Below are 21515 nucleotides of genomic sequence, written 5' to 3'. Positions count from 1 at the left end.
CAGGAAGGGAGGGACATTCTACAAAGCAGCCGTGCCAACGGGCGGTGGTGGCCACCCAGGTGTCTCCTTGGCCAGTGGACGCGTCCAGGTCCGGGCAAGGACAGGGACACCGGGCGTCCATCAGCCGTCCAGGCATGTGCTCCAGCGGACCTGGCTGCACACGTGTCACATGTGGTTTTCCCGCTGACACGGTCTTACTGAACCCTCGCTGCCAGGCGGGAGGAGAGCACGGCACCGAAATGAGGTTCTGCAGAGTAAAGCAAACAACTGCCACTGATTGTCCCCAAGGGTGGTCGCTGCGGGGGCCTTGAACGCAGCGGGGAGACGGCAGGGGATGTTGCTGCCGGCCGAGAAAGGGGGAAGGGCTGAGGACAGAATCAGCACTGCCGCCTTCCTCCAGGTGCGGACACGGCCCCCTGCCAGGCTCGGCAAACACTCTTGGCCATTCCCTCCCTTCCCCGCGGCTGGCACCGTGTCAAGCCCCAAAGATTCCAGGAGCCCGGGCTCTGCTTCAAGGAGGCCACAGATAAAGTAATCTTCCCCGGGACACCCAGAGGGTGGGTCCCCTGCTGGCCCTCCCTTCCAGAAGCTCTGAGGGGTCCCTGCCAGAATTCCAAGCAACAGGTGACTCAGCAAAGGCACAGGAGGGTCAGGAAGAGCGGCTCGGGGGCTGGTGAGCCCCGGGGTGCAGGAGCAGGCTGGCTGTCGTCAGACGGGCGCCGGTCCCTACGGGCAGTGCTCGCGGGTTCCTCCTCGGGGGCACCTGGCGGGCCAGCGTGCTGTAGGGGCAGCGAGGGATCTCATTCCTGCCTTTCCCCCTTCTTCCTGTCCTCTGCCCCCAAACACACTTCTCAGGCAGTGAGCCTGGGGCCGGGGGGGTTGTGGGCAGGAAGTGAGAGACACCTTCGCCACCTGCAGAGGAAGACGGGGGTCGAGGGTGGCCAGGGCTGAGGTGTGCAGGTGGAGCGGACGCATCTGGCCTGTGTGCCGGGGTGCACGTGTGTGTGTGCACGCACCAATGGCACAAGGGTCACTCTTCTTGCACACACACTTACAAAGGCAGCTCGGAGACCCGAAGCTAGAGTGCCTGTCACCCACGGTGACTTTTACGGTCAGAGACAGCAACGCAGGACGGGGGGGCAGCAGTCCCCACGGCCCTCGTTACTCGGGGACACGTCCGGTGTGCCGGCCCAGCGAGCAGGCTGCAGACAGAGGATCGGGAGTCACACCCGAGCCCCCGCCGCGTTTGGGACCCACGAAGCTCCTGCTCCTTCCGTTTCTGGACCAGCAAGCAAAGCACTCCTCTGGGGACCCAGGGGGTGTGGCGGTCCGGACCCCCCATCTGGATGGGAAACTCACGCAGAGGCAGTGGGAAGGCACAGGCAAGTGATGTGGCTACTTTAAGCCTTTCGAAAGTAGCGTTAACTTACTGCGAAGGTCGAGATCCTTTGCAGGCTAGGATTCTTTATTTTTTTATTATTTAAAAAATTTTTTTAATGTTTATTTTTGAGAGACAGAGAGAGAGAGAGAGAGAGAGAGAGAAAGAGAGAGAGAGGCAAAGCACGAGCAAGGGAGAGGCAGAAAGAGGGAGACACAGAATCAGAAGCAGGCTCCAGGCTCTGAGCTGTTAGCACAGAGCCCGACGCGGGGCTTGAACTCACGAACCGCGAGATCATGACCTGAGCGGAAGTTGGCCGCTTAACTGACTGAGCCACCCAGGTGCCCTGAGGAGCGCCCTACTGTCTTTTTTTTTTTAATTTGTTTTTAATGCTTATTTATTATTGAAAGACAGAGAGTCAGAGCGTGAGCAGGGGAGGGGCAGAGGGAGAGGGAGACACAGAATCTGAAGCAGGATCCAGGCTCTGAGCTGTCAGCACAGAGCCCAACGTGGGGCTTGAACTCACGAACTGTGAGATCGTGGCCTGAGCTGAAGTCCGATGCTTCATCGACAGAGCCCCCCAGGCACCCCTCCTAAGGGATTCTTGAAAGCTCCCCCTTCCCTGCCCCCTTCTCCTTGATCTCTCTCTCTCCCTCATTATTTCCTAACTTTTAGCACTAGGCTCCGTGACCACTAAGCATATGGTGCTTTATCAGTGCTCACAAGGACATCTTGGGATATTATCATTAGTGCTGGTCCCAGGGCTTGGGCTCTGACCACCCGGAGGGGAGGCGGAGGTAGGTTTGAGAAGGACGTGCCTGCACCCTCCTTCCCCCACCCCTGCCCCCAGAGGCGCTGGGGGCTTGAGAGACCATCACCGCCTCACCAAGTCTCAGTCCCCTCCCATCTGCCACCGGACTCAAAGGTCCCGTCCCGTCCCCACACACCGGGAGGGCGGAAGGGCAGCGAGCCACAGAGCAGAGATGCCAGAGGCCCCACGGTGTCCCTCTGGGATTCGCTCATTACTCAGTTCATTACTCATTACTCCTGCTTCCCGGCACCTCGGCCAAAACTGCACAGGTCTTGGGAAGAACCTTTGAAGATCAGGCTGTCTTCCTGGTAGATGTCAGCTGCTTCTCAGGATTCGAGTGTCTCAGAAAGTCCTGGGCTTCACTTAAGCGAGTTTCTTTGAACCGAGAGGGGTTCCTCCCTTCCCCTCCGCTCTGTTGTTTTATGATTCAACACTGTTTACCCAGAAGCACATGGAAAGGACCAGTGCAGGCCATGCTGGCTCCCACGCCAAATCCAAGCGACTACACAAGCAAGGTCCACGTCGAGGCTGCTCGGCCCCTGCGGCTGACCCCGCTCCCTCGTGAGCGGCTACCGCGTGCCCACCGCCATGTGGCACGCTCTGCATACGACAGCACTTCCGATCTTGAAGCAGCCCCGTGTGGCAACTGCGACCTTAATTTACAAAGGAGGGAAATCGGGCCCCAGAGGCCACCTGCTGGGACGGGGCAGAGCAGGGACTCGAACCCACACACTTCACCCCAGAGCTCGTCTTTGTCACTCCAAGGCTGCCCTGTGTGCCCACCTGCTTTGAGAGTCAAACATCACAGTGACGGAGATCAGAATGCCTGGGTGGGGCGAACCCTCCTGGATAGCAGTTCAGGAGCTTAAGACAGGAGGCCGCTGGACGGAGCCACCTGCCTGGCTCTGGAGGACGGAGCCACCCTGCATGGCCCTGGAGGACAGAGCCACCCTGCACAGCCTCAAAGGACAGAGCCGCCCTGCACGGCCCTGGAGGACGGAGCCACCCTGCACGGCCCTGGAGGATGGAGCCACCCCGCATGGCCCTGGAGGACAGAGCTACCCTGCACGGCCTCGAAGGACAGAGCCACCCTGCACGGCCCTGGAGGACGGAGCCACCCTGCACGGCCCTGGAGGACAGAGCCACCCTGCATGGCCCTGGAGGATGGAGCCACCCCGCACGGCCCTGGAGGACGGAGCCACCTTGCACGGCCCTAGAGGACGGAGCCACCCTGCATGGCCCTGGAGGATGGAGCCACCCCGCACGGCCCTGGAGGACGGAGCCACCTTGCACGGCCCTAGAGGACGGAGCCACCTTGCACGGCCCTAGAGGACGGAGCCACCCTGCACGGCCCTGGAGGATGGAGCCACCCTGCATGGCCCTGGAGGATGGAGCCACCCTGCATGGCCCTGGAGGACAGAGCCACTCTGCACAGCCTCAAAGGACAGAGCCGCCCTGCACGGCTCTGGAGGATGGAGCCACCCTGCAAGGCCCTGGAGGATGGAGCCACCCTGCATGGCCCTGGAGGACAGAGCTACCCTGCACGGCCTCGAAGGACAGAGCCACCCTGCACGGCCCTGGAGGACAGAGCCACCCTGCACAGCCTCGAAGGGCAGAGCCATCCTGCGCAGCCCTGGAGGACAGAGCCACCCTGCATGGCCTCGAAGGGCAGAGCCATCCTGCGCAGCCCTGGAGGACAGAGCCACCCTGCATGGCCTCGAAGGGCAGAGCCATCCTGCACAGCCCTGGAGGACAGAGCCACCCTGCACGGCGTCGAAGGGCAGAGCCATCCTGTGCGGCCCTGGAGGACAGAGCCACCCTGCACAGCCCTGGAGGACAGAGCCACCCTTTACGGCCCTAGAGGACGGAGCCACCCTGCATGGCCCTGGAAGATGGAGCCACCCTGCATGGCCCTGGAGGACAGAGCCACCCCACATGGCCCTGGAGGACAGAGCCACCTCGCATGGCCCTGGAGGACAGAGCCACCCCGCATGGCCCTGGAGGACAGAGCCACCCTGCATGGCCCTGGAAGATGGAGCCACCCTGCATGGCCCTGGAGGATGGAGCCACCCCGCATGGCCCTGGAGGACAGAGCCACCCCACATGGCCCTGGAGGACAGAGCCACCCCGCATGGCCCTGGAGGACAGAGCCACCCTGCATGGCCCTGGAGGACGGAGCCACCCTGCATGGCCCTGGAGGATGGAGCCACCCCGCACGGCCCTGGAGGATGGAGCCACCCCGCACAGCCCTGGAGGACAGAGCCACCCCACATGGCCCTGGAGGACAGAGCCACCCTGCATGGCCCTGGAAGATGGAGCCACCCTGCACGCCCTCAGAGGACCAGTGTATGTTCCAGGCACTGCACGTGTTGGGTGCAAAGCCCCGAGTGGGTCACAAGAGGCATCTCCAGGGGAAGACACGGTCTCTGGTTGCAGGAATGTGAGGGTGAGCAGAGAAAGGCCCACGCGAAACCCCAGCCCTGCCCCCAGGGAGCAGAGCGTGAGAGGAAGTCCTCGTTCTCAGGGGGATGGTTGTGTCCACCGTGGGGACAGCGTGGTGGGAGAGGGGACACAGGTCTGGCTTCCAGGAAGGGCAGCAATGCAGGGATGGCGGTGTGTGTGTGACGGGTGGTCCTCCCCACTGCCCAGACCGTGGGGCTGCAGAGGGGGACGATGGGGCAGCCGAGATGAAGTCGGGGGTCCCTTGGGGGAACGGGGTCAAGGTCAGGATGGAGGTGGCCAGGGGCAGGGGGACTCCGGGCAGAGGACACTGTCCCCACACCCCACAGACAGAGGGACACTGGGGGCCGTGGGGTGGCCTGGAGGGAAGAGGCTCCTGAAGCAGAAACACGCACCTGCAGGCTCGCGGCCTCAGGCCCCAGCTGGAATCCGGCCGCGGATGGGAAACTCCAGGCTTCCGAGGAAAACCATCCCAGCGATCGCCGGCCCTCGGGTTTCCAGAAGCCCCAACTTCTGCATTCTGTCCGGCCCTCTGTCCACACCAGCTCCCCTCCTCCCCCCTCTGCCCCCGTCCAGATGCCTCCAGGAGGCAGGGCCCGAGAGCGCGATTGTGACACGGAGGCATGTGTCATATTGTAACTGGGTTTCCACATCCTCCTGGCTGAATTGTAAGCGCCTAGAAGAGGAACAAGGGCGAATAATGAAATATAGGGATGCAGGAAAAGAGGAAGCCACCGCGAGACACCAGGCCAACCGAAATGCGGACACTTACGGAGAAGTGACAGAAAGGGAAGCAGGAGTCAGGAATTGCATTCGGTGGCTGGGCCAGGCGCACACACACGTATGCACAGATGAACACTCACAGGCACAGACTCTCACACTCACGTGCCCAGGCGCACAGAGACAGACTCTCACACGGACACACACTCACAGACACGTCCACACACACATTATACACAGACTCACGCACACTTATACACACTCACACACACATACACACAGACGTGGACACTCAGATACACACAGACTCACACACATGCACACTCATAAATACAGACTCACACACTTAGACACAGACACACACATGCACACTCATAAATACACATAGATTCACACACATATATACACAGATACACACTTATACACACAGACTCACACATATACACACACATACACACACACATACAGACATGTACACTCACATATCGACTCACACACACATGTACGCAGACACACTCACAGACACACACACACACGCTCCCAGATACATGCTCTCACACACATACACACACACTTACAGACTCTCAAACACACTTACACATGCATATGCACACACTCATACAGAGACTCACACACAGATGCACACACACAGACACACATACTTACACAAAGACACCCACACAAACGCAGACACAGACTTCCACGCACAGACGCACTCACATACATTCACATAAACGCATATTCTCACACACACACATGCGCACATGCATATACACACTCTACACACACTCACAGACACACAAACATATACACATCCACCCACATATGCACAGATAATGCTCTCACCTGGACACGTATATACTCACTATATATACACACATACATATACACCCCCCCCATACACACACAGTCTTACACGCACACATTCTCACATACACAGACTCACATGCTCACACATACACACTCATACACAGGCACACATATTCTCACACAGACACACGCACAGACCTCTACACATACACACACACACTCACACATACATACCCACATACTTCTATACAGCTTCACTCAGATACACACACATATGGATATGCACCCTCACAGAGACACATACATACACTCACACTTACATACACACTTTCACACAGACACACATACTCTCGCATACACAGTCACACACACACCGTCTCCTATATGCATACAGTCACGCTCACGCATATGTGCACACACATATACCGTCTCGCATACACAGACACAGAGTCACATGCTTGTACCCACACTCACACACGCTCACGAGCCTTTCCTCATCAAAGCAGACTTCTACAAGGCAAGGCTGTCCTCGTCCGGGCCCCTGAACGAGGGACCAGTCTGGGCCGCGGCCCAGCTGTGTGAGGAGGTCCCGTCCCCGCATCCCCCGCATGTCTGCCCTCAGTGGTGTGAGGTCCAGAAAATCCCTGGTAATTCTAGGGGCCATGCTGTTATTTTTTCTCTGCCACTTAACAGGCTGGAGTAAAACAGGGTGAAAAATCCTTTCGGCGTAATCAACACTGTAATCTTGGAGCTCAGACCAAAACGATGGAAAAACGAACAGAAAACGTTAACGACATTCAGGCAGATCCCCTTTGGGACTAAAAATACCCTTTCAAGAAACGAGAACAGACAGAGAGGAAAAAGCATGAAACTTAGGGAAGAAGGAGAAAGAAGTTGTGAATTAACCGGTTTGTGGTATTTTCTGCGTGTGGAGATAACCAGCGGGACTCTGGGTCAAAGGCATTCCCGCTGGAGGGGCGAGGAGGTCGCCGAGAAAAATCCTTATCTACCGTTTTCACAGGCGTGTGACGCAAGGGCGAGGGCCCCGCCGAGGGGGCCTCACCTCCGAGGCCTCTGGATTCACATGGGAAGCTCCCTCCAGGCACAGGTTTTAAAACGAATGCGCCCCTCTTCCCTGTTCCCTGGTGTCCAAGAGAAACAGTGGCTACTACCCCCAGGAATTATTACTGTTCTTGCAGAAAAACTGCTGCTTATCTCTTTAGACGTTACACGTGAATAGAACCTTCCCGGGATCGTTTCTTTCCATTCGTTCTTTGCAAGCAAGCACAGAACCGTTGCCATGAATTACAAACCAGAGAAGGCTCCGTGCACGGCCCGTGGGCAGAGCTCGGACATGTGGGCAGCTCAGGACGGCCCTGTGCGTCCTCCCTCCCATCCTGCTGTCAGGCCTCCCCGGGCCCTGGCCGCTGCTTATGTTCTTCAACCCTTCTTCACCGCCTGCTGATGGCCTGGACCCTCTAGATGCTTCCCCCTCCCTCACCTCCTAGAAGTGAGCTTCTGTCTGACGGCAGGGAGAGCGCCGGGGCTCAGCTGTTTCCCCGAGCAGAGGGCGGCTGGTCAAATTTCCACCTACAGAGCCGACTGCCAGGGCTGTGACCCACCCTCCAGGCTTCCTGGGTGAATGTTCTAGATGGCACTCTATGCCTCACACATGGTTCCTACCCCAACGTGACGCTGTGGACCCTGCAGTGTTGACGCCCAGCCATGCCACGCAAAACCAAGCCCCTGACGTTTTCCTCCACACGTAAACCTGAGTCTTACCGAGCACCTGTGATGCTGTCGCTCGTGACACCCACCGAGGATGGGACGTCTGCCCCGTGGCCACGGGCCTGCCACCAGGGGCACTGACGGCTGCCGTGTGAGACCCTCCCCTGTATCAGCAAAATGGAGGTGGCCAGTGCTAGCCAGCACGGGGAGCTACCAGCCTGTGATTCCAAAATGTCCCAGTTCTTTTTTTCCCTTCAGTTTTGGCAGCTTGGTTTCTCATCTCTGAACCCTGTTTCTTTCTTTTCTTTCTTTCTTTCTCCCTTCCTTCCTTTCCTTCCCTTATCCCTTTCTTTCTTCCCTTTCTTTCTTTCTTTCTTCCCTTTCTTCCTCTCTTCCTCCCTTCTTTTTTCTTTCTTTCTCTTTTCTTTCTTTCTTCCTTCCTTCCTTCCCTTCCTTCCCTATTCCCTTTCTTTTCTCTTTCTTTCTTTCTTTCTTTCTTCCCTTCCTTCCTCTCTTCCTCTTTCTTTCTTTCTTTCCTTCTTTCTTCTCCCTTCCCTTTTCCCTTTCTTTCTTTTCTTTTCTTTCTTTCTTTCCTTCCTTCCTCTCTTCCTCCCTTTCTTTTCTTTCTTTTACTCTTTCTTTCTTTCTTTCTTTCTTTCTTCCTTTCCTTCCCTTTTCCCTTTCTTTTTCTTTTCTTTCTTTCTTTCTTCCCTTCTTTCCTCTCTTCCTCCCTTTCTTTCTTTCTTTCTTTCTTCCCTTCCTTCCTCTCTTCCTCCCTTTCTTCTTTTCTTTCTTTCTTTCTTCCTTTCCTTCCCTTTTCCTTTTCTTTTCTTTCTTTTCTTTCTTTCTTTCTTCCCTTCCTTCCTCTCTTCCTCCCTTTCTTTTTCTTTCTTTCTTTCTTTCTTTCTTTCTTTCTTTCTTTCTTTCTTTCTTTCTTTCTTCTTCCTCTTTCTTTCTCCCTTCCTCCTTCTCTTTCTTCCTTTCTTCCTTCCTTCCTTTCTTTCTATCTATCCAAAAAATGATACACAGTAGCAAAGACCTCACCTGGGCACCACACCACCTCGCTGTCCCACCTGCAGCCTGTTGGCCACCTTTCACCTGCTGTGGGCAGGTGTGCCCAGTGCACCCCATGTCGTCTGCTCAGCTGTGCCATATTCTGTCTCTCTGCCCAGGGCATTGGAGGCTCCAGGAAAACCTGTGCTGTGCACCAGCAGTTCCCAACCAGGACGCTCACCCTCCATGGGGCAGCCTTTGGCCAGTGGGGGTGCCATGCATGCCCCCTCCTGCATTCTGCCCCCCGGAGGGGGGGGGAGGGAGTTCTGGTGGGATGGAAGCCTGGTCCCCCACAGCAGTGGCAGGTGCATATCTGCATGGGTTTTCCCTTGTCCTTGCTCCCCTGTCTCTTGGTCCTGCCCCCCACCAGGCTGGAGAACAATTGAGAAGCATCTCGCACGCACAAATGGCAAACCTGGGGTTTTTGAGCCCCCAGTGACTGATACACCAGTGTCTGCAGATGCTCCAGGGGAATTCTGCCTTCTCTGGACCCTCTGTCAGTGTGTGTGGGGGGGGGGGGGCAGAAAGAGAGGGAGACACAGGATGCAAAGCAGGCTCCAGGTTCTGAGCTGTCAGCACACATCCTGACCTGGGGCTCTCTCACAAACCGTGAGATCATGACCTGAGCCGAAGTCAGCCACTTGACTGACTGAGCCACCTGGGCACCCGTGGCATTGAGTTTTAGTACAATTCCTGCATCCCGCATCTGGGACAGGTTGGGTCCCCAGGCCAAGGGATCCCCTGCCTGGTAACCAAGGTGCCGGGAGACGTATGTAAAGGAAAGTTTTAGGAACTTGCTGGTAGATTCAGAGATTCACTAACAAGAGATGCCCTTTAATAAAAACGACACAGTTGAAGACCGATCGTGGAGCCAAAACTGCATCTACCGGCCCCCGGCCATCAGGCTGCTCCCAGCCCCGGCCTCAGTTTCCCTACATGAAGACACCATACCTGTCCCTCCATTTGGTGACTTCAGAGAGCCCCAGCTGTCATGGCTGGGCTGATGCATAAAAGAAGGGGGCAGGCCTCTTTCCCTCCCGTCTCTGACAAGCCTTAGCACAAACACTGCAGAATCAGAGCCTCGAGTTCAGGGAATGAGCAGGAGACTGGACATCAGGCCCGTTCTGGGGAGGCGTGGTGGTGTGCCAGGGCTCTGGAGGCTAGGCCTGCCCGTTAGGGCAAGAGTTGTGGCAGACGGGATTAAGGGGAAAGAAAAGCAGGTTTCTCTGGCTCTCTATCTGGACAAAGTGGAACTGCAAATCCCACGGGACGGGAGAGGAAGAGCGTGGGCTCCAGGCACATTGTTGGTGGCTCCGTGGTTCCTCTGGCCTCCAGACCTCCCAGCTTCTGTCTTTTGTGATGAGATCCTACCGTAAGATCTAAGCAAGGAGAAGAGGTGTGGGAAGGTGTGATCTTGCTTATTGAAGAGCAATATTTATTTTGGGGCAACTGGGTGGCTCAGTCAGCTACGCATCCGACTCTTGGTTTCAGCTCAGGTCACGACCTCGTGGTTCATGAGTTCGAACCCTGCATCAGGCTCTGTGCTGGTGGCACGGAGCCTGCTTGGGATGATCTCTCTCTCTCTCTCTCTCTCTGCCTCTCCCCCCACTCTCTCTCTCTCTCTTTCTCTCCCAAATAAATTAACTTGAAAAAAAGAGAGCAATATTTATTTTCAGAACACTGAGTATTAAGAAAGTTCTAAAAATATATGAGGGAAAATGTACAGCATGTGGAATTCACAGAAAGTTTTGCCCTCTGCAATGACAAAATATTCATATTTTGGTCACCAATTACTCCAAGGTTGGTCGCGGTTGAGGGCCAAGTGAAATAAAATGTCTAATAAAGTAACAATAAGACATATTTTTGCACATTAGATCAAGAATTGTCATCAGCCTTTCCCATTTTGGCTTGAGGCTCTGGGTTTAAGTGATAGAAAGAAATACAGTGTAAACTTAAACTGGATCAAACTTAAACTAAAGATCAAAGAAATGGCGAATGTAATCCCTTTGCCTGATTCTGAGCTGCTAAACTTAAAGAATATAGACTCGAGGGGGCGCTCGGGCAGCTCAGTCAGTTGAGCATCTGACTCGTGATCTCAGCTCGGGGCATGATCTCACTGTTCGGAGGTTCGAGCCCCGCGTCAGGCTCTGAGTTGATAGTGTGGAACCTGCCTAGGATTCTCTCTCTCTCTCTCTCTCTCTCTGCCCCTCCCCTGCTCACAATCTCTCTCTCAAAATAAGTAAACTTTAAAAAATAGAGAGACTTGGGGGAATCATCCCGTTGATATTACACTGACTCAGAAGTCAGACATCCACCTATACCACGTGGTGGTAACGGGTCAAGAATGAGAAAGTAAAACCAGCCTCTGAGGCAACCGACAAAAAGAGAACTCAGAAGCCTTTGAACCAGATTCACGCGTCTACTCACGGGTGAGTCCCTGTGACACTCACGGGCCCTCACCTCATGCACACTTTTGAAAATGATTAAATGGTTCTTTCTTAACCTAACACCCAGCAGATTAGAAGTTGCATATTAGAAAGTTGAGGCCGACGCTGAAAACACTATGCAACCAGATAAGAGAACTCGAGAGCCAGGGTCATTTAGGGAACAGAGATAAGGTCCACAGGGGCGCTGACTTTTTCCAACAGTGAAGCACAGGGCTCAGCCCACACGGCCAGACAAATGCAAGTCTTATTTCTGGCCGCAAGAGGACTACCTCTTGGCCATCTGGACCAAATATCTGGAAGTCAACAGGCCGCTGCACTGGCGACGTGAGAAATGTCTGAGGAAGGAAGGAATAAATAAAGAGTAAATGAATGAACGGACAGCACAGTCCTTCCTGCACACGGGGTTTACAATTCGCCAAATGTGTGCACACAGATCACCTCTCCGGAACGCCCGAGTTAGTATTTACAATAGCAGACCTGAGCTGAGAAGAGAACGTTGAAATGTTTTCAAGATATTCTTGAAAGAATCTCAGGGGGTCAAGTGGGTTCTAGAAAGATCCCTCATCCCAACGGGTTAAATATACCGAAAATAAAATGGGTAGGTTTGAGTAGTTTAGAAAATGTGGTCACGAAGGAATGTTCCCTCCCCGCCACATGCTAGATGAATAAGTTGGTGGAGGTGCCCTTGAACGTGAACCATGAGCGTGCGTGTCAGACTGAGTTCAGATCACTGACCAGCTTGCTGAAGGATTTCACTTACAACAGGGACAGTGAATTTTGCCTCACGTATCCATTTCTGGGCAGAGAAACTGTGGATTTTCATTGCAACTGTGTGCCAAGTGCATAAATCTTAGGTAGGGGTTAAAAGGGTTTGGTGTCGACTGCTTCCAGGGTTTTGCTGCCGGGCAAGTAGATATGGAGGAAATACAGAACATTCTGAGATTAAAAACAGGAAACGGGTGAATTCATTGCCCCTTCTGGGAAATGATGAAATGAAATGTGTTTCAACCTTAAGGTGTAATCATGCAAAACTGCGTTTATCAAGGTTATTAAGACATATGATTTCTCATCAAGATAAATGACTTTTTAAAATTAAAAAAACCAAGGGGCGCCTGGGTGGCTCAGCCAGTTAAGCGTCTGGACTCTTGGTTTTGGCTCAGGTCATGATCTCTCGGTTTCGTGAGTTCGAGCCCTGTGTTGGGCTCTGCAATGACAGTGCAGAGCCTGCTCGGGCTTCTCTCTCTGCCCCTCCCAAAATAAATCAACTGAAACAAATAAATAAAATTTAAAAGCCCAACTAATATACAGGTTCAATCCACCCCACTCCCATAACATAAAACTACAAAGAGCTAGATGCTTGAGGATTTTCTAGTACTAGACAATTAGACACGAAAGCAAGAAAGTCTCTAATGAACAATTGTGGTGTGGTGAGTACCTCAGTGATCTCACACTGGAACTTATAAAGTTGAGAACTGGCTGTCTTTGTTCAGAGCTGTGCCACGTGAGCTGGATTAAACAATGAGAGGCACTGTGCGACAACCCCAACCCCTTATGCTAGAAAGCACAACTGGTTATTTTTAAAAGCAAGTCTTCAACAACAAGCCAGGGAAGCCCACCGTGTCCTCTGCCTGCTGACGCCCACTGGCACAGGCAGGGCCCACAGCGGCAGCACCGAAAACCCAGCACGCGGGGATCGTGGCCCCAATCGCTCCGCGTGCCCACGGATGCCTTTTCGCAGACTAACACACACAGCGGTTGTACAAATCACACCAAAGATCTCCGTTTATGAGTAACCCATGCAAATGAGCGGCAACGAAAGAACAGAAAATGATGGGAAATCTGACAGCACACATGTTTTCACACTTCGATGACACATGTCTAACGGTTAAGAACGGAGGCAGTTATCTGCGTGTGATGTAAGGCCATCGTCAGAGTCTACTGGGGTAACATGCTATCGTGACCCAATAGACCTTGCCTCTGGCCTGCCTCCAAGCCCTGCCCGGGGGTTCTCTATCCAGCTACCAAATCAGCCATGAGCAAACCCTCGAAACCAGGAAGAAGGGCCAGGGCACGTATTGCTGGTGGGTTCACCCAGTTCCCAAATACGGCATCCGTGCCATGCAGATTAACGGGATATGATAGTGGTAAGGAGGTATGGATGTTCTGTCTTCTTGGGAAGCACAGACCCACCTTGGTGGCTGCGCCCTGCAACAGAAGGCCTGAACCATTCCCCATGCATCCCAGGATCTCCCACCATGCTCCTCTGAGTAGGGGGCATCAGCATGTGGCCACATGGTCACTGACGGTGACTCGAATCCTGCCCCTGCCCCGGGACCACCCCCTTACTGCCACTGCTTCTCACACCTCTGCTCAGACACCTCAACAGGCCTGGGGGTCATTTCATTCGTTTCTCACATGGGTTCTTGAACCTAATTTTGGTATTGTCAAACTTGTTGCTTTCTGAACCAATGTGGAAAATAAATAGGATACATTGTCTTGTTTCTAAAGCCTTGACTCAACCTTTGCCTGGAGGGTGTCCCTATCTGCCCACCTGATTTCCTACAGATTCTGTAACATAACTTAAAATATACGCATTAATGCACTAAATGTGACTGGGTTTCAGGTAGGGAAAAACACAAAAGGGAAGAGAAGAAATGGTTGAAATTGGCATTCATCTGGGGGGATGCTATTCCCATGACTCCTCCCATTCCCCACACCCATGGCCATGACTGCCTATGGAACACATCCACTGAAGGCCTTCTCCAAGGTCAGCCCTGCTCCCAGAATCTCCCCTGAGCCCACTCAGAAACCCGGTTGCCATGGCACTTCCTTGGCCCTCAGTTGTGTCCCCCCAACCTGTCCCTTTCTCCCATCCATCTCTAAAATTCTACCTATGCTTGAAGGGATAGAATACACGTCATGTCTTCTAAAATCCTACATAGGTTCCACCAGGGGCGCCTGGGGGGCTCAGTCAGTCGACCGTCCGACTTCAGCTCAGGTCACGATCTCGCAGTTCATGAGTTCGAGCCCCGCGTTGGGCTCTGTGCTGACCACTCTGAGCCTGGAACCTGCTTCGGATTTTGTGTCTCCCCCTCTCTCTGTTCCTCCCCCACTTGTGCTCTATTTCTGTCTCTCTCTCAAAAACAAATAAACATTAAATACAATTGAAAAAAAAAAACAACACTGATTTTGCTCCTTCTCTGTTTCTGGGTTTTGGTACCTCCAACCACTGCAGCATTTTGTGTGTCCTGCTCCCTGAGGAAGTCCCCCCAGTGTGCCTCCCTCACCCTCTTTGTTCCTTACAACGTGCGCAACAAATGTTCCAAGGATGGTCCAGCCTGGCCGGCAGATATCACAATCAAACTTTTCTACCAGTTTCCTAACGCTATTTAGAATTCCAGGATGTTTCATTATATCAGTCAACTAATATCACGCTTTGGATGGTAACAAAGATCATAAACACACAGGCTTCACATAAAAAATGGTAGCAACACAGCGCCAAAAGAACGCAAGACTTAGAATCAGAGAACTTGAGTTTACACGGGTCGTGGGATTTGTAGATCAGTGAATTGACCTCACTAATTTTATAACCAACCATGAGCTCAAGATGGAGGCCCAATGACCCCAAGTGCCCACTGCCATTTTAGGCAGTCTGGGCACGGGGACCTTCTTCACCTACAAAGCAGAGAAAGCACTGTGAGGACTAAGTTGGATAAGCCACGTCACCACCACCACCGTGCTCTACCTCCCTCCAATCCATTTTGAGTTAAAAGCAAAGGCTGTTAGCATCTTCAGCACATGAGTCTGGTGTGTTGTGTTCAACCACTGGGCACCATCGCTGCGTAAGGTAGCAATCCGCTTACTGGAATTCTTTTGTGCCGACTGTCTCCAGTTCTGTTTGCATTTATTTACTTTTTCTCATGTTTGTGTTCAGAACAGCGGCCAGCTTTCCACCACACGCGGCACAGCCATTGGTTCAATTTGCCCATCCCAGAAACAAAATGGTGGCCAGGCTCGGTTCTCCAGTGGGCGGAGCCTCGGAGTCGGTATGCTGTGACATCCATGGTTTCGAACCCACCACGTTCTTGCTCTGATCTGGGTAGTGATGTGGAAGCAGCACCTCACAGAGGTGTTTTACCTCAAAGAGTGTGCCAAAAATAACTGTTCCTCAACGCACACAACCCACACTCATTTGTGTGTGCGTGTGAGAATTTTGCTAACAGCCAAGTTAGAGGGCATCTCATGAAATCACTTCTCAGCAATTCTTTCTCTTTTGTGGCTGGGACTCATATGCTCTTTTCCACGGATTCTGAAAAGTCGGCCGTGTTGTTTCCAGGAACACCAAGTGAAGACTTCAAAGAATTCGTTTTCCTGACCAACCAAACACAATCCACTTGTCTGCCTATTTACTACTACGAAAGGTGCGGCCCGCGGATGGGCAATAGGCAGATTTGTCTGAAACGGGAATTCTCGGGGAAGTGTCCCTGGCGTATCACAGGGAAATCTATCACAGGGATTTTCTTTGCTCTTCCTAAATAAAGAACATACTTCGCATTTTGATCATGGTAAAACGTCCCTCCTTTTGATCTCCCGTCTGTCTGTGGAGCTTGGAACGTGAGCCTTCCTGACCCAAAATGCTGGCAGTGTGGGAAGGAAAATGCATTCACCACAGCAGCGTGACGTTGTCGGGCACAGACCCCGAGGACTTGTCTGAACCCTCACGGGGAGAGCCATCCATGTCGCTGTCATTGTAAAGCACACTTTCTATCTGATTTCCCTTTTGCTTCAACTTCCTGAGAAATCTTTCTGTATCTACGGCAGGCCACTTGCACCTGAAAGATCCAGGAAACGGTGACACCACGCTGGACATTTACACTGAGCTTGGAAATCCTGGATGGAAGGGACAGACCCATCTGTCTGCAGGTAACATGATAACATTTCCATTTACAAAAGTAAAAATTAAACTCCATGAAAAGCCTGACGGACACAGGCATGTGCAAGACTGGCTTTGCCTGGAATGAACTGATTCAAGACCATCCCGGTGGAAACAGTGGCATATTTTTCTGCTTTGATGCCTGGTGTGAATTTTGCTCCTTTTAAAGAACTTGCAAAAACGTAGCTGGCAATGGTTTAGCTCCCCTATGTCAATCTCATCCTTTATTTTTTAAAGTTTTATTTATTTTTGAGCGTGGGGGAGGGGCAGAGAGACAGGAGGACAGAGGATCCGAAGCAGGCTGCATGCTGATAGCAGAGAGCCCAATGCGGGGCTCGAACTCACAACTGGGAGATCATGACCTGAGCCGAAGCTGGACGCTTAACCGACTGAGCCACCCAGGCGCCCCCCGATTTCATTCTAATTAAAAAAAACACACAGATTATCTAAATGATGAAAAGGAAAAAATAAAGGGGCAGTGGGTACGTTTTCAGGTGGGCTTCTCCCGAAGTTGCCGTTAAGAGGAGCATCTTAAGGGAAGAAGACGTCTTATTCATGGCTGTACCTATGTCTGGCATTCCAAGAACTTAGCAGGCTGATGGGAAGCACACCCCACTGAACAAGACAGTGATAAATGCCTGATCCTACTCTGAGATCCAAATATCCCGGGCAATGCCTCAGCAGTTATGTCCGAGAAACTCATGCACGTCTTCTGAGTTGACAGTTGACAGGGGTTGTGGCTGCACGAAAACTAACACAGCTGCCCGCATGTAAACCCGTTGCATTTGGAGGAGCCGGGCTCTGTGCAAGGAAGGTTCTGTTCCCGCTAAGCTCTCTGCCCTCCAGAACTAGAATATTCAAGTTCACAAACCTGGAAAACATGTTTAATAGCCACGTTTTTACAGACCACGAGTCCCTCAGGACTACACAGCTTTCTTGCTACCTTCCATCACATCCCGAGGGCGAACGTAGCTTTGGACAAAGGTGAGCTCACCAGAGGCAGTGACCAGGGCCGGCAGGGCCCTCCGGGTGCCGAGTTTGGGGAAGGACCTGGGCACATAGCCAATGTCTGGGGAAGGGCGGGGGGACCCTCAAAGGAAGTGAAGCAAATGTAATATCGTGCTGATTTCATCCCACTTGGAGGGACCCAGGAAACGTTAGCCAGGAGGAGGGGGTGTTCAGAGGGCTTAGTGTGGCTGCCTTCAGTGACCAGAAGGGCCCCCACAACTCACTGCCAGTGTGGCTCTAGATACAAGCAGATTTGATTTCACGACTTTGCTAATCATCAGCGTCAACCTAAGGCTGTCCTGGGAGACATGCAAATGGGCTGGCCCTTTCCCCATCAACGATGCTGAAGGACTTAACGTGCTGGGCTCCTGTTAGCTTAGTGGCCTTCCTTCTGGAATGCTTTATGGGAGGGGGCCCCACTGCGCAGCAGAAGCCTGACAGTGATCAAACGCATGGTGTGCGGCTGGCTCAGTGGGTGGGGGTTGGGGGCGGAGGGAGGCGCCAGAAGCTTTCCTAAATTTTCCTTGTTTCCTTCCCGTGCAGAGGCTCTGAATCACCTTTCCACTCGGGGTACAGTGACCTAGCAGTCAGTGCACCTGACAAGAGCAGCCAGGAACTTTAATGCATCAACCTGAATATTTTAGCAGATGTTCAAAACCGGGCAGAAGTGTCTATGAGACAAGAAGATCGTTTATTCTAGATTTTATTTCTATAATTTTAAAAATTCCATTTATTTATTTATTTATTTATTTATTTATTTATTTATTTATTTATTTATTTTGAGAGACAGAGAGGGAGTGGAGGAGGGGCAGAGAGAAGAGGGAGACACAGAATCTGAAGCAGATTCCAGGCTCCGAGCTGTAAGCACAGAGCCCGACACGGGGCTCGAACCCACGAACCGTGAGATCATGACCTGAGCTGAAGTCAGATGCTCAACCGACTGAGCCACCCAGGCGCCCCTCTATAATTTTTTACTATTTTACTGTTTTCCTCTCTCTACTCAATTGTGTCCTTCCTGTTTGCCATGGAAGGTAAGCTCTCAGAGCCCGTGGGTTTTTTCTGTCTTGGTGGCCCCCGTGCCTGACAGGCTGCCTGGGACAAAGTGGGTACTTAGGAAGCATTTATCTTATGAACTGATCCTTGGAGCCACTCAGTCCCACCTCCAGCTTGTTCCCCTGCATGCTGGGATGCCAATGCCACTCGACACTTGGGCTAATCACTTAGCTTCAAACCTACCATCCTATGTGGTGCCTGGGCTTCCTGGGGGTGTAGACAGTTTATTGAACTCCTTGCGGGAGCCAGTTCTCATGCGGCCTGATGCCCATGACATCTAGTCTCTCAGCCCGTAACATGTTCAGTGATTGCACGTTAAAGACAATATGGTATTGGACAACGTATCAGTAAGTACTCAGATTTATTTTTAGCTTTGAAGGCTGGATAGGATAGAATAAATTCTTAGTATACACCTATGAACATCTTGATAAGATAACTCGGTATAGGACCCAGTAATTACTTCTGAGATCCCGAGATGCCGTTAATTCAGATTATTTGTCCCCTGAAGGGTGGACAGAGGGGGTTATCTTCGAAGACTCTAGACTGCAAGGCAAACCCTAATCACACAGCAAAACTAAAAAGGCTCATTTCCCTCATCTTTTCCCATTTACGTTTGACTTAAATTTTTATTTTATTTTATTTTTGAGAGATGCAGAGCACGAGCAGGGGAGGGGCTGAGAAAGGGAAGCACAGAATCGGAAGCAGGCTCCAGGCTCCGAACTGTCAGCACAGAGCCCGACGCAGGGCTTGAACCCATGAACCGCGAGATCACGACCTGAGCTAAAGTTGGACACTTAACCGACTGAGCCACCCAAGCGCCCCTGACTTAAATTTTGAGATGACACATCTTATTTTTCCCTCAGCTGTGAAGCAGGGCTCCCTTCCTTCTGCTAACTGTTTTTACTTGATGGTTACAACATTGGCTCTTTCAGCTCCCCCCCGAAATGACTTTCTATTTCTGCGGCCAGGCTCACGAAAAGACAGCCTGAAGAGGGTTTTCGCCATACACCGAACTTGGCGTTTCTGTAAGGTGGGATGTTGGTTATGTTTCTCCTTCCCCCCACACTGTGTTCTGTGACGGGGAAGAAACCGTAGGGGAAACGCTTACTTGCCTGTGAGGGTCTCGCAGTCTAGCTGAACCCCGTGGGCAGGTGCACAGTAGCCCCTCCCCCCCCAACCCCGGGCAGCTTACACCAGATGCTAAGCCTTGCACCACAGGTGTCTTTGTGCTTTCTGTGCCTCTTGTGTCGAAAAAGTGAAAGAATTCTAGGCGTGCTTAGAGGAAGTTAGGCAAACATTCTGGGAGTTCTAAAATACGCTTCCTAGAGGGCAAAGAATGTGACTGCACGGGTTGGCCGTGTGTAAAGAGAAGGAGCTTCTAAACATGACCCAATGACATCATCAAGATCCACCGGAAGGGACAGAGACATGAACATGGAGGTTGGCAAAGGGCGTGGTCTGTCCATCCGTCCATCCGTCCGTCCATCCATCTATCCATCTATCCATCCATCCGTGAGGAAATGCATATGGTAAACACATGGCAAATTTTCATCCCTTCCAACCCAGGTAGGTAGGTTAGCAGACTTTAAATTTTTTTTTTAATGTTTATTTATTTTTGAGAGAGAGAGAGTGCAAGCAGGGGAGGGGCAGAGAGAGGGAGAGACACAGAATCCGAAGCAGGCTCCAGGCTCCGAGCTGTCGGCACAGAGCCCGACGCCCCTAAATAAACATCTTTTTAAATGTTTATTTATTTTTCAGAAGAGAGAGAGAGAGCGTGTGCAAGAGTGTGTGATCAGGGGACGGGCAGAGAGAGAGAGAGAGGGAAACACAGAATCCGAAGCAGGCTCCAGGCTCCGAGCCGTCAGCATAGAGCCCGATGCGGGGCTCGAACCCACAGGCCGAGAGATCTTGACCTGAGCCGAAGTCGGAAGCTTAACTGACTGAGCCACCCAGGCGCCCCCAGGTTAACACACTTTTATTTTATTTTATTTTATTTTATTTTATTTTATTTTATTTTATTTTATTTTATTTTATTTTATTTTTATTTATTTATTTTTTAATTTTTAAGTTTATTTATTTTTGAGACAGAGAGAGACAGAGCATGAACGGGGGAGGGTCAGAGAGAGCGGGAGACACAGAATCGGAAGCAGGCTCCAGGCTCTGAGCCATCAGCCCAGAGCCTGACGCGGGGCTCGAACTCACTGACCGCAAGATCGTGACCTGAGCCAAAGTCGGACGCTTAACCGACTGAGCCACCCAGGCGCCCCCAGGTTAACACACTTTTAAAACAGCACTTCCCACACTCTGCATTTAGGAAAACCGCAGGACACATTCAGTGTGTTTTGCACATGAAGGTAGTGGGTGGTTAGTCTGCCCCGCATCACAGCTGCAGTGAGGCTGAGAGACCAGATTTAACCCAGACCTTCTGCTTCAAAACCTTCTACGATAAGCTAGACTCATCGTCCAGAGGAGTTCTTTTAGGGTGAACCTTTATGGCAGCCCTGAAAACAATTCTCACTGCTTTATAATTAAAATTTGGTGGTTTTTTTTTAAGATTTTTTTTTTTTTGAGAGAGAGAAAGCACAAGCAGGGGATGGGCGCAGAGAGAGAGAGAGAGAGAGAGAGAGAGAGAGAGAGAATCCTAAGCCACATTGTCAGGGCAGAGCCCAATGTGGGGCTCGATCTCATGAACCAGGAGGTCATGACCCGAGCCGAAATCAAGAGTCAGACGTCCAACCGACTTGAGCCGCCCAGACGCGCCCTGATGGCAGGTAACCCCTGTCTAACTCACCGAACAAGCAGCAAAAAGCAAGAGTTAGTGACCTGGAGACCCGTGTGGCTCTGACTCTCAGTTACCTACCATACAGGTGCATGGGACCCGAGGGTACCTGGGGTGGCCTTGCCTCTGGCCTCTTGAAATGGTCTATTCCTGGGCAAAAGGTTTCAGCCACTGGTCCCTGGACCCAAGGAACAGAATTCTGATGAAACTGTACCAAGATCAATGTTGAAAGAAAGGAAGACAGGAAGGTCGGAAAGAGGGAAAGAGGGAAGGAAGGAAGGGAGAAAGGGAAGAAGAGGAAGAGAGAAGAAAAGCAAGAAAGGAGGAGGGAAGAA

The 21515-nt window shown here is 52.2% G+C and overlaps 1 protein-coding gene across 32 annotated transcripts in view; it reads right to left on the bottom strand.

Annotated features, from left to right (window-relative positions):
* IKZF1 (IKAROS family zinc finger 1) overlaps window positions 1–21515 on the bottom strand; it is a 102387-nt gene that overhangs the window by 43652 nt on the left and 37220 nt on the right. Inside the window, exon 1 of one of the 32 annotated variants that reach the window (XM_042913935.1) lies at window positions 5045–5325. The exons of the other annotated variants lie outside the window; for them this stretch is intronic. The gene's annotated coding sequence lies outside the window, so the exon portion shown is untranslated. Of the gene's footprint in view, window positions 1–5044; window positions 5326–21515 lie in introns of those variants that run through there. 32 annotated transcript variants of the gene reach the window in all.

Source organism: Panthera leo, chromosome A2 (genome assembly GCF_018350215.1).
Source record: "Panthera leo isolate Ple1 chromosome A2, P.leo_Ple1_pat1.1, whole genome shotgun sequence".
In the NCBI taxonomy this organism is placed as follows: domain Eukaryota; kingdom Metazoa; phylum Chordata; class Mammalia; order Carnivora; family Felidae; genus Panthera; species Panthera leo.
The sequence above is the reverse complement of the archived record's forward strand: the minus strand, read 5'-3'. Positions and strand labels throughout refer to the sequence as shown.